Here is a 13,315-nt window from a genome sequence, read left to right as displayed (position 1 = left end):
AAATGTTTGAAAGTGAGCTCCAGGCTGCGAACCGACCCTGACCTCTCCCGGGGTCCAGGTGGATCACCTAATGTTCGGACAACGTTGGCAAAGTGTTGGGATGTCCGTGGGTGGTTCTCCTGATTTTTTACGAATTTTTTTCTAAGTCCTGCGGGACTTAGAAAAATTTTCGGAAAATTTAAGCGGATTTTTTCTAAGTGTGAAGGGGCTTAGAAAAATCCATATCCGCTCATGTGTCACTATTCTCGGACATGCACTGTGAAAAAGACCGTTGATGTGTGTGGTGCTCACACTTTGAAAAATTTCTGGAGCTCGAAATTTCAGCGGGGCGTCAGCCAACCCGTATCCGCCCATGGAGCACTATTCTCGGATAGGCTCGAGGGAAAACCCCGCCGATTTTTGTGGTGCTCAAAAATCAAAAATTTCATGGAGCTCAGAAATTCAGCGGGGGGTCAGCCAGCCCAATCCGCTCATGTGTCACTATCCTCGGACAAGCACTGTGAAAAACACCGTTGAAGTGTGTGGAGCTCGGACTTGGAAAAATTTCTGGAGCTCAGAAATTCAGCGGGGCATCAGCCAACCCAATCCGCTCATGTGTCACTATCTTCGGATATGCACTGTGAAAAACACCGTTGATGTTTGTGGAGCTCGGACTTAGAAAAATTTCTGGAGGTCAGAAATTCAGCGGGGCATCAGCCAACCCAATCCGCTCATGTGTCACTATCCTCGGACAAGCACTGTGAAAAACACCGTTGAAGTGTGTGGAGCTCGGACTTAGAAAAATTTCTGGAGCTCAGAAATTCAGCGGGGCATCAGCCAACCCAATCCGCTCATGTGTCACTACCCTCGGACAAGCACTGTGAAAAACACCGTTGATGTGTGTGGAGCTCGGACTTAGAAAAATTTCTGGAGCTCAGAAATTCAGCGGGGCATCAGCCAACCCAATCCGCTTATGTGTCACTATCCTCGGACAAGCACTGTGAAAAACACCGTTGATGTGTGTGGAGCTCGGACTTAGAAAAATTTCTGGAGGTCAGAAATTCAGCGGGGCATCAGCCAGCTCAATCCGCTCATGTGTCACTATCCTCGGACAAGCACTGTGAAAAACACCGTTGATGTGTGTGGAGCTCGGACTTAGAAAAATTTCTGGAGGTCAGAAATTCAGCGGGGCATCAGCCAGCTCAATCCGCTCATGTGTCACTATCCTCGGACAAGCACTGTGAAAAACACCGTTGATGTGTGTGGAGCTCGGACTTAGAAAAATTTCTGGAGCTCAGAAATTCAGCGGGGCATCAGCCAGCTCAATCCGCTCATGTGTCACTATCCTCGGACAAGCACTGTGAAAAACACCGTTGATGTGTGTGGAGCTCGGACTTAGAAAAATTTCTGGAGGTCAGAAATTCAGCGGGGCATCAGCCAGCTCAATCCGCTCATGTGTCACTATCCTCGGACAAGCACTGTGAAAAACACCGTTGATGTGTGTGGAGCTCGGACTTAGAAAAATTTCTGGAGCTCAGAAATTCAGCGGGGCATCAGCCAGCTCAATCCGCTCATGTGTCACTATCCTCGGACAAGCACTGTGAAAAACACCGTTGATGTGTATGGAGCTCGGACTTAGAAAAATTTCTGGAGGTCAGAAATTCAGCGGGGCATCAGCCAGCTCAATCCGCTCATGTGTCACTATCCTCGGACAAGCACTGTGAAAAACACCGTTGAAGTGTGTGGAGCTCGGACTTAGAAAAATTTCTGGAGCTCAGAAATTCAGCGGGGCATCAGCCAGCTCAATCCGCTCATGTGTCACTATCCTCGGACAAGCACTGTGAAAAACACCGTTGATGTGTATGGAGCTCGGACTTAGAAAAATTTCTGGAGGTCAGAAATTCAGCGGGGCATCAGCCAGCTCAATCCGCTCATGTGTCACTATCCTCGGACAAGCACTGTGAAAAACACCGTTGATGTGTGTGGAGCTCGGACTTAGAAAAATTTCTGGAGCTCAGAAATTCAGCGGGGCATCAGCCAGCTCAATCCGCTCATGTGTCACTATCCTCGGACAAGCACTGTGAAAAACACCGTTGATGTGTATGGAGCTCGGACTTAGAAAAATTTCTGGAGGTCAGAAATTCAGCGGGGCATCAGCCAGCTCAATCCGCTCATGTGTCACTATCCTCGGACAAGCACTGTGAAAAACACCGTTGAAGTGTGTGGAGCTCGGACTTAGAAAAATTTCTGGAGCTCAGAAATTCAGCGGGGCATCAGCCAGCTCAATCCGCTCATGTGTCACTATCCTCGGACAAGCACTGTGAAAAACACCGTTGATGTGTATGGAGCTCGGACTTAGAAAAATTTCTGGAGGTCAGAAATTCAGCGGGGCATCAGCCAGCTCAATCCGCTCATGTGTCACTATCCTCGGACAAGCACTGTGAAAAACACCGTTGATGTGTGTGGAGCTCGGACTTAGAAAAATTTCTGGAGCTCAGAAATTCAGCGGGGCATCAGCCAGCTCAATCCGCTCATGTGTCACTATCCTCGGACATGCACTGTGAAAAACACCGTTGATGTGTGTGGAGCTCGGACTTAGAAAAATTTCTGGAGGTCAGAAATTCAGCGGGGCATCAGCCAGCTCAATCCGCTCATGTGTCACTATCCTCGGACAAGCACTTTGAAAAACACCGTTGAAGTGTGTGGAGCTCGGACTTAGAAAAATTTCTGGAGGTCAGAAATTTAGCGGGGCATCAGCCAACCCAATCCGCTCATGTGTCACTATCCTCGGACAAGCACTGTGAAAAACACCGTTGAAGTGTGTGGAGCTCGGACTTAGAAAAATTTCTGGAGCTCAGAAATTCAGCGGGGCATCAGCCAGCTCAATCCGCTCATGTGTCACTATCCTCGGACATGCACTGTGAAAAACACCGTTGAAGTGTGTGGAGCTCGGACTTAGAAAAATTTCTGGAGCTCAGAAATTCAGCGGGGCATCAGCCAACCCAATCCGCTCATGTGTCACTATCTTCGGATATGCACTGTGAAAAACACCGTTGATGTTTGTGGAGCTCGGACTTAGAAAAATTTCTGGAGGTCAGAAATTCAGCGGGGCATCAGCCAGCTCAATCCGCTCATGTGTCACTATCCTCGGACATGCACTGTGAAAAAGACCGTTGAAGTGTGTGGTGCTCACACTTAGAAAAAATTCTGGAGCTCAGAAATTCAGCGGGGCATCAGCCAGCTCAATCCGCTCATGTGTCACTATCCTCGGACATGCACTGTGAAAAACACCGTTGAAGTGTGTGGTGCTCACACTTAGAAAAATTTCTGGAGGTCAGAAATTCAGCGGGGCACCAGCCAGCTCAATCCGCTCATGTGTCACTATCCTCGGACATGCACTGTGAAAAACACCGTTGATGTGTGTGGAGCTCGGACTTAGAAAAATTTCTGGAGCTCAGAAATTCAGCGGGGCATCAGCCAACCCAATCCGCTCATGTGTCACTATCCTCGGACATGCACTGTGAAAAACACCGTTGATGTGTGTGGAGCTCGGACTTAGAAAAATTTCTGGAGCTCAGAAATTCAGCGGGGCATCAGCCAACCCAATCCGCTCATGTGTCACTATCCTCGGACATGCACTGTGAAAAACACCGTTGATGTGTGTGGAGCTCGGACTTAGAAAAATTTCTGGAGGTCAGAAATTCAGCGGGGCATCAGCCAGCTCAATCCGCTCATGTGTCACTATCCTCGGACAAGCACTGTGAAAAACACCGTTGAAGTGTGTGGAGCTCGGACTTGGAAAAATTTCTGGAGGTCAGAAATTCAGCGGGGCATCAGCCAGCTCAATCCGCTCATGTGTCACTATCCTCGGACATGCACTGTGAAAAACACCGTTGAAGTGTGTGGAGCTCGGACTTAGAAAAATTTCTGGAGCTCAGAAATTCAGCGGGGCATCAGCCAACCCAATCCGCTCATGTGTCACTATCTTCGGATATGCACTGTGAAAAACACCGTTGATGTTTGTGGAGCTCGGACTTAGAAAAATTTCTGGAGCTCAGAAATTCAGCGGGGCATCAGCCAGCTCAATCCGCTCATGTGTCACTATCCTCGGACAAGCACTGTGAAAAACACCGTTGATGTTTGTGGAGCTCGGACTTAGAAAAATTTCTGGAGCTCAGAAATTCAGCGGGGCATCAGCCAGCTCAATCCGCTCATGTGTCACTATCCTCGGACATGCACTGTGAAAAACACCGTTGATGTGTGTGGAGCTCGGACTTAGAAAAATTTCTGGAGGTCAGAGATTCAGCGGGGCATCAGCCAACCAAATCCGCTCATGTGTCACTATCCTCGGACATGCACTGTGAAAAACACCGTTGATGTGTGTGGAGCTCGGACTTAGAAAAATTTCTGGAGCTCAGAAATTCAGCGGGGCATCAGCCAACCCAATCCGCTCATGTGTCACTATCCTCGGACATGCACTGTGAAAAACACCGTTGATGTGTGTGGAGCTCGGACTTAGAAAAATTTCTGGAGCTCAGAAATTCAGCGGGGCATCAGCCAGCTCAATCCGCTCATGTGTCACTATCCTCGGACATGCACTGTGAAAAACACCGTTGATGTGTGTGGAGCTCGGACTTAGAAAAATTTCTGGAGCTCAGAAATTCAGCGGGGCATCAGCCGACCCAATCCGCTCACGGTGCACTATTCTCGGATTGACTCGGGGCGAATCCCCGCCGATTTTAAAAGTGCTGAAACTCGAAAAATATACGGAGCTCGACGATGAAACCTGGTATCTGTCGATAATATCCGCCCACGAAGCACTATTCCCGGGGAGAAAGTCCTCGGATGCCCGTGAAGACCGGTGGGATATGATTTGCCTACTCGTGCAAAATCCGGTGGTCTGCAAAAAGCCTTCGGCAAGTATATAGGGAGAGGAAATTTTTGAATGTGAGCTCCGGGCTGCGAACCGACCCTGACCTCTCCCGGGGTCCAGGTAGATCACCCTATGTTCGGACAACGTTGGCAAGGTGTTGGGGTGTCCGAGGGTGGTCCTCCTGATTTTTAACGATTTTTTTTCTAAGTCCTACGGGACTTAGAAAAATTTTCGGAAAATTTAAGCGGATTTTTTCTAAGTGTGAAGGGGCTTAGAAAAATCCATATCCGCTCGTGTGTCACTATCCTCGGATAAGCTCGTGATAAGACCCCGCAGATGTGTGTGGTGCTCACACTTGGAAAAATTTCTGGAGCTCGAAATTTCAGCGGGGCAAAACAAACCCATATCCGCCCTTGTGAGCCTATCGTCGGATAGGCTCGAGGGAAACACCGTTGATGTGTGTGGTGCTCACACTTTGAAAAATTTCTGGAGCTCGGGAACTCAGCGGGGGCTTCAGCAACCCATATCCGCTCATGTGTCACTATCCTCGGACATGCACTGTGAAAAAGACCGTTGATGTGTGTGGAGCTCGGACTTAGAAAAATTTCTGGAGCTCAGAAATTCAGCGGGGCATCAGCCAGCTCAATCCGCTCATGTGTCACTATCCTCGGACATGCACTGTGAAAAAGACCGTTGAAGTGTGTGGTGCTCACACTTAGAAAAATTTCTGGAGCTCAGAAATTCAGCGGGGCATCAGCCAGCTCAATCCGGTCATGTGTCACTATCCTCGGACATGCACTGTGAAAAAGACCGTTGAAGTGTGTGGTGCTCACACTTAGAAAAATTTCTGGAGGTCAGAAATTCAGCGGGGCATCAGCCAGCTCAATCCGCTCATGTGTCACTATCCTCGGACATGCACTGTGAAAAAGACCGTTGAAGTGTGTGGTGCTCACACTTAGAAAAATTTCTGGAGCTCAGAAATTCAGCGGGGCGTCAGCCAGCTCAATCCGCTCATGTGTCACTATCCTCGGACATGCACTGTGAAAAAGACCGTTGAAGTGTGTGGTGCTCACACTTAGAAAAATTTCTGGAGCTCAGAAATTCAGCGGGGCGTCAGCCAGCTCAATCCGCTCATGTGTCACTATCCTCGGACATGCACTGTGAAAAACACCGTTGATGTGTGTGGAGCTCGGACTTAGAAAAATTTCTGGAGGTCAGAAATTCAGCGGGGCATCAGCCAGCTCAATCCGCTCATGTGTCACTATCCTCGGACAAGCACTGTGAAAAACACCGTTGAAGTGTGTGGAGCTCGGACTTAGAAAAATTTCTGGAGCTCAGAAATTCAGCGGGGCATCAGCCAACCCAATCCGCTCATGTGTCACTATCCTCGGACATGCACTGTGAAAAAGACCGTTGAAGTGTGTGGTGCTCACACTTAGAAAAATTTCTGGAGCTCAGAAATTCAGCGGGGCATCAGCCAGCCCAATCCGCTCATGTGTCACTATCCTCGGACATGCACTGTGAAAAAGACCGTTGAAGTGTGTGGAGCTCGGACTTAGAAAAATTTCTGGAGGTCAGAAATTCAGCGGGGCATCAGCCAGCTCAATCCGCTCATGTGTCACTATCCTCGGACATGCACTGTGAAAAACACCGTTGAAGTGTGTGGAGCTCGGACTTAGAAAAATTTCTGGAGCTCAGAAATTCAGCGGGGCATCAGCCAACCCAATCCGCTCATGTGTCACTATCCTCGGACATGCACTGTGAAAAAGACCGTTGAAGTGTGTGGAGCTCGGACTTAGAAAAATTTCTGGAGGTCAGAAATTCAGCGGGGCATCAGCCAGCTCAATCCGCTCATGTGTCACTATCCTCGGACAAGCACTGTGAAAAACACCGTTGATGTGTGTGGAGCTCGGACTTAGAAAAATTTCTGGAGCTCAGAAATTCAGCGGGGCATCAGCCAACCCAATCCGCTCATGTGTCACTATCCTCGGACAAGCACTGTGAAAAACACCGTTGATGTGTGTGGAGCTCGGACTTAGAAAAATTTCTGGAGGTCAGAAATTCAGCGGGGCATCAGCCAGCTCAATCCGCTCATGTGTCACTATCCTCGGACAAGCACTGTGAAAAACACCGTTGAAGTGTGTGGAGCTCGGACTTAGAAAAATTTCTGGAGGTCAGAAATTCAGCGGGGCATCAGCCAGCTCAATCCGCTCATGTGTCACTATCCTCGGACAAGCACTGTGAAAAACACCGTTGATGTGTGTGGAGCTCGGACTTAGAAAAATTTCTGGAGGTCAGAAATTCAGCGGGGCATCAGCCAACCCAATCCGCTCATGTGTCACTATCCTCGGACATGCACTGTGAAAAACACCGTTGATGTGTGTGGAGCTCGGACTTAGAAAAATTTCTGGAGCTCAGAAATTCAGCGGGGCATCAGCCAACCCAATCCGCTCATGTGTCACTATCCTCGGACATGCACTGTGAAAAACACCGTTGAAGTGTGTGGGGCTCGGACTTAGAAAAATTTCTGGAGCTCAGAAATTCAGCGGGGCATCAGCCGACCCAATCCGCTCACGGTGCACTATTCTCGGATTGACTCAGGGCGAACCCCCGCCGATTTTAAAAGTGCTGAAACTCGAAAAATATACGGAGCTCGACGATGAAACCTGGTATCTGTCGATAATATCCGCCCACGAAGCACTATTCCCGGGGAGAAAGTCCTCCGATGCCCGTGAAGACCTGTGGGATATGATTTGCCTACTCGTGCAAAATCCGGTGGTCTGCAAAAAGCCTTCGGCAAGTATATAGGGAGAGGAAATTTTTGAAGGTGAGCTCCGGGCTGCGAACCGACCCTGACCTCTCCCGGGGTCCAGGTAGATCACCCTATGTTCGGACAACGTTGGCAAGGTGTTGGGGTGTCCGAGGGTGGTCCTCCTGATTTTTTACGAATTTTTTTCTAAGTCCTGCGGGACTTAGAAAAATTTTCGGAAAATTTAAGCGGATTTTTTCTAAGTGTGAAGGGGCTTAGAAAAATCCATATCCGCTCGTGTGTCACTATCCTCGGATAAGCTCGTGATAAGACCCCGCAGATGTGTGTGGTGCTCACACTTGGAAAAATTTCTGGAGCTCGAAATTTCAGCGGGGCAAAACAAACCCATATCCGCCCTTGTGAGCCTATCGTCGGATAGGCTCGAGGGAAACACCGTTGATGTGTGTGGTGCTCACACTTTGAAAAATTTCTGGAGCTCGGGAACTCAGCGGGGGCTTCAGCAACCCATATCCGCTCATGTGTCACTATCCTCGGACATGCACTGTGAAAAACACCGTTGATGTGTGTGGAGCTCGGACTTAGAAAAATTTCTGGAGCTCAGAAATTCAGCGGGGCATCAGCCAGCTCAATCCGCTCATGTGTCACTATCCTCGGACATGCACTGTGAAAAAGACCGTTGAAGTGTGTGGTGCTCACACTTAGAAAAATTTCTGGAGCTCAGAAATTCAGCGGGGCATCATCCAGCTCAATCCGCTCATGTGTCACTATCCTCGGACATGCACTGTGAAAAACACCGTTGATGTGTGTGGAGCTCGGACTTAGAAAAATTTCTGGAGCTCAGAAATTCAGCGGGGCATCAGCCAGCTCAATCCGCTCATGTGTCACTATCCTCGGACATGCACTGTGAAAAAGCCCGTTGAAGTGTGTGGTGCTCACACTTAGAAAAATTTCTGGAGCTCAGAAATTCAGCGGGGCATCAGCCAGCTCAATCCGCTCATGTGTCACTATCCTCGGACAAGCACTGTGAAAAACACCGTTGATGTGTGTGGAGCTCGGACTTAGAAAAATTTCTGGAGCTCAGAAATTCAGCGGGGCATCAGCCAGCTCAATCCGCTCATGTGTCACTATCCTCGGACAAGCACTGTGAAAAACACCGTTGATGTGTATGGAGCTCGGACTTAGAAAAATTTCTGGAGCTCAGAAATTCAGCGGGGCATCAGCCAGCTCAATCCGCTCATGTGTCACTATCCTCGGACAAGCACTGTGAAAAACACCGTTGATGTGTGTGGAGCTCGGACTTAGAAAAATTTCTGGAGGTCAGAAATTCAGCGGGGCATCAGCCAGCTCAATCCGCTCATGTGTCACTATCCTCGGACATGCACTGTGAAAAACACCGTTGATGTGTGTGGAGCTCGGACTTAGAAAAATTTCTGGAGCTCAGAAATTCAGCGGGGCATCAGCCAACCCAATCCGCTCATGTGTCACTATCCTCGGACATGCACTGTGAAAAACACCGTTAATGTGTGTGGAGCTCGGACTTAGAAAAATTTCTGGAGCTCAGAAATTCAGCGGGGCATCAGCCAACCCAATCCGCTCATGTGTCACTATCCTCGGACATGCACTGTGAAAAACACCGTTGATGTGTGTGGAGCTCGGACTTAGAAAAATTTCTGGAGGTCAGAAATTCAGCGGGGCATCAGCCAGCTCAATCCGCTCATGTGTCACTATCCTCGGACATGCACTGTGAAAAAGCCCGTTGAAGTGTGTGGTGCTCACACTTAGAAAAAAATCTGGAGCTCAGGCTTTCAGCGAGACATTACAAACCCATATCCGCCCTTGTGAGCCTATCGTCGGATAAGGCTCGAGGGAAACACCGTTGATGTGTGTGGTGCTCACACTTAGAAAAAATTCTGGAGCTCAGGATTTCAGCGGGGCATCAGCCAACCCAATCCGCTCACGGTGCACTATTCTCGGATCGACTCGGGGCGAACCCCCGCCGAATTTCAAAGTGCCGAAACTCGAAAAATATATGGAGCTCGACGATGAAACCTGATATCTGTCGATAATATCCGCCCAAGAAGCACTATTCCCGGGGAGAAAGTCCTCAGATGCCCGTGAAGACCGGTGGGATATAATTTGCCTACTCGTGCAAAATCCGGTGGTCTGCAAAAAGCCTTCGGCAAGTATATAGGGAGAGGAAATTTTTGAAGGTGAGCTCCGGGCTGCGAACCGACCCTAACCTCTCCCGGGGTCCAGGTAGATCACCCTATGTTCGGACAACGTTGGCAAGGTGTTGGGGTGTCCGAGGGTGGTCCTCCTGATTTTTAACGATTTTTTTTCTAAGTCCTACGGGACTTAGAAAAATTTTCGTGTTTTTTAAGCGGATTTTTTCTAAGTGTGAAGGGGCTTAGAAAAATCCATATCCGCTCGTGTGTCACTATCCTCGGATAAGCTCGTGATAAGACCCCGCAGATGTGTGTGGTGCTCACACTTGGAAAAATTTCTGGAGCTCGAAATTTCAGCGGGGCATAACAAACCCATATCCGCCCTTGTGAGCCTATCGTCGGATAGGCTCGAGGGAAACACCGTTGATGTGTGTGGTGCTCACACTTGCGAGGCTTTGGCAACCCATATCCGCTCATGTGAGCCTATCTTCGGATAGGCTCGGGGGAAAAGACCGTTGATGTGTGTGGTGCTCACACTTAGAAAAATTTCTGGAGGTCAGAAATTCAGCGGAGCATCAGCTTGCTCAATCCGCCCATGTGTCACTATCCTCGGACAGGCATGTTGGAAAACACCGTTGATGTGTGTGGTGCTCACACTTAGAAAAATTTCTGGAGCTCGGGAACTCAGCGGGGGCTTCAGCAACCCATATCCGCTCATGTGAGCCTATCTTCGGATATGCTCGGTGGAAAAGACCGTTGATGTGTGTGGTGCTCACACTTAGAAAAATTTCTGGAGCTCAGAAATTCAGCGGAGCATCAGCCAGCTCAATCCGCTCATGTGTCACTATCCTCGGACATGCACCGTGAAAAAGACCGTTGATGTGTGTGGTGCTCACACTTAGAAAAAATTCTGGAGCTCGGGAACTCAGCGGGAGCTTCAGCAACCCATATCCGCTCATGTGAGCCTATCTTCGGATAGGCTCAGGGGAAAAGACCGTTGATGTGTGTGGTGCTCACACTTAGAAAAATTTCTGGAGCTCGGGAACTCAGCGGGAGCTTCAGCAACCCATATCCGCTCATGTGAGCCTATCTTCGGATAGGCTCGGGGGAAAAGACCGTTGATGTGTGTGGTGCTCACACTTAGAAAAATTTCTGGAGCTCGGGAACTCAGCGGGAGCTTCAGCAACCCATATCCGCTCATGTGAGCCTATCTTCGGATAGGCTCGGGGGAAAAGACCGTTGATGTGTGTGGTGCTCACACTTAGAAAAATTTCTGGAGCTCGGGAACTCAGCGGGAGCTTCAGCAACCCATATCCGCTCATGTGAGCATATCCTCGGATAGGCTCGGGGAAAAACCCCGCCGAAGTGTGTGGTGCTCACACTTAGAAAAATTTCTGGAGCTCAGGATTTCAGCGGGGCATCAGCCGACCCAATCCGCTCATGTGTCACTATCCTCGGACAGGCATGTTGGAAAACACCGTTGATGTGTGTGGTGCTCACACTTAGAAAAATTTCTGGAGCTCAGGATTTCAGCGAGACATTACAAACCCATATCCGCCCTTGTGAGCCTATCGTCGGATAGGCTCGAGGGAAACACCGTTGATGTGTGTGGTGCTCACACTTAGAAAAAATTCTGGAGCTCAGAATTTCAGCGGGGCAAAACAAACCCATATCCGCCCTTGTGAGCCTATCGTCGGATAGGCTCGAGGGAAACACCGTTGATGTGTGTGGTGCTCACACTTAGAAAAAATTCTGGAGCTCAGGATTTCAGCGGGGCATCAGCCGACCCAATCCGCTCACGTGTCACTATCCTCGGATAGGCATGTTGGAAAACACCGTTGATGTGTGTGGTGCTCACACTTAGAAAAAATTCTGGAGCTCAGGATTTCAGCGGGGCATCAGCCGACCCAATCCGCTCATGTGTCACTATCCTCGGACAGGCATGTTGGAAAACACCGTTGATGTGTGTGGTGCTCACACTTAGAAAAAATTTGAGAAAAATCTCTGGAGCTCAGGATTTCAGCGAGCAATTCCAAACCCATATCCGCTCATGTGAGCCTATCCTCGGATAGGCTCGGGGAAAAACCCCGCCGAAATGTGTGGTGCTCACACTTAGAAAAATTTCTGGAGGTCAGAAATTCAGCGGGGCATCAGCCAGCCCAATCCGCTCATGTGTCACTATCCTCGGACATGCACTGTGAAAAAGACCGTTGAAGTGTGTGGTGCTCACACTTAGAAAAATTTCTGGAGCTCAGGTTTTCAGCGGGGCATCAGCCGACCCAATCCGCTCATGTGTCACTATCCTCGGACAGGCATGTTGGAAAACCCCGTTGATGTGTGTGGTGCTCACACTTAGAAAAATTTTCTGAGAAAAATCTCTGGAGCTCAGGATTTCAGCGAGCCATTCCAAACCCATATCCGCTCATGTGAGCCTATCCTCGGATAGGCTCGGGGAAAAACCCCGCCGAAGTGTGTGGTGCTCACACTTAGAAAAATTTCTGGAGGTCAGAAATTCAGCGGGGCATCAGCCAGCCCAATCCGCTCATGTGTCACTATCCTCGGACATGCACTGTGAAAAAGACCGTTGAAGTGTGTGGTGCTCACACTTAGAAAAATTTCTGGAGCTCAGGTTTTCAGCGGGGCATCAGCCAACCCAATCCGCTCATGTGTCACTATCCTCGGATAGGCATGTTGGAAAACACCGTTGATGTGTGTGGTGCTCACACTTAGAAAAATTTCTGGAGCTCAGGCTTTCAGCGAGGCAATACAAACCCATATCCGCCCTCGTGAGCCTATCCTCGGATAGGCTCGAGGGAAAACACCGTTGATGTGTGTGGTGCTCACACTTAGAAAAATTTTCAGAGAAAAATCTCTGGAGCTCGTGATTTTCAGCGAGCCATTACAAACCCATATCCGCTCATGTGAGCCTATCCTCGGATAGGCTCGAGGAAAAACCCCGCTGATTTTTATGGTGCTCGCATGATTTGGGTCTACCAGGGCATTCACGTGGGTCTACCCCATGCTCGAAACTGGGTCTACCCCATAATATAACTTGGGTCTACCAGGAGAGCGAATTTGGGTCTACCAAATGTAAGGGGATATAACTCACCTACTCATGCAAAATCCGGTGGTCTGCAGAAACCCTTCGGCAAGATTATAGGGAGAGAAAAATTTTGAATGTGAGCTCCAGGCTGCGAACCGACCCTCCGCTCTCCCGGGGTCCAGGTAGATCACCCTATGTTCGGACAACGTTTGCAAGGTGTTGGGGTGTCCGAGGGTGGTCCTCCTGATTTTAACGAATTTTTTCTAAGTGTGAAGGGACTTAGAAAATTTTCGACAAGTGAGAGTGGCGAACTCACTAAGGCGGTCGTAACCGTCTACACCAGTCCGACGATGGTGTGCTATTCAGGGATAACTGATAACACGGGGTGGGTCCTGACCCGGAACAGGCACTCGGACTTAGAAAAATTTTGACAAGTGAGAGTGGCGAACTCACTAAGGCGGTCGTAACCGTCTACACCAGTCCGA

This window comes from Stigmatopora argus, unplaced genomic scaffold, assembly GCF_051989625.1.
Source record: "Stigmatopora argus isolate UIUO_Sarg unplaced genomic scaffold, RoL_Sarg_1.0 HiC_scaffold_93, whole genome shotgun sequence".
NCBI lineage: Eukaryota > Metazoa > Chordata > Actinopteri > Syngnathiformes > Syngnathidae > Stigmatopora > Stigmatopora argus.
Note: the sequence above shows the minus strand (reverse complement) of the source record.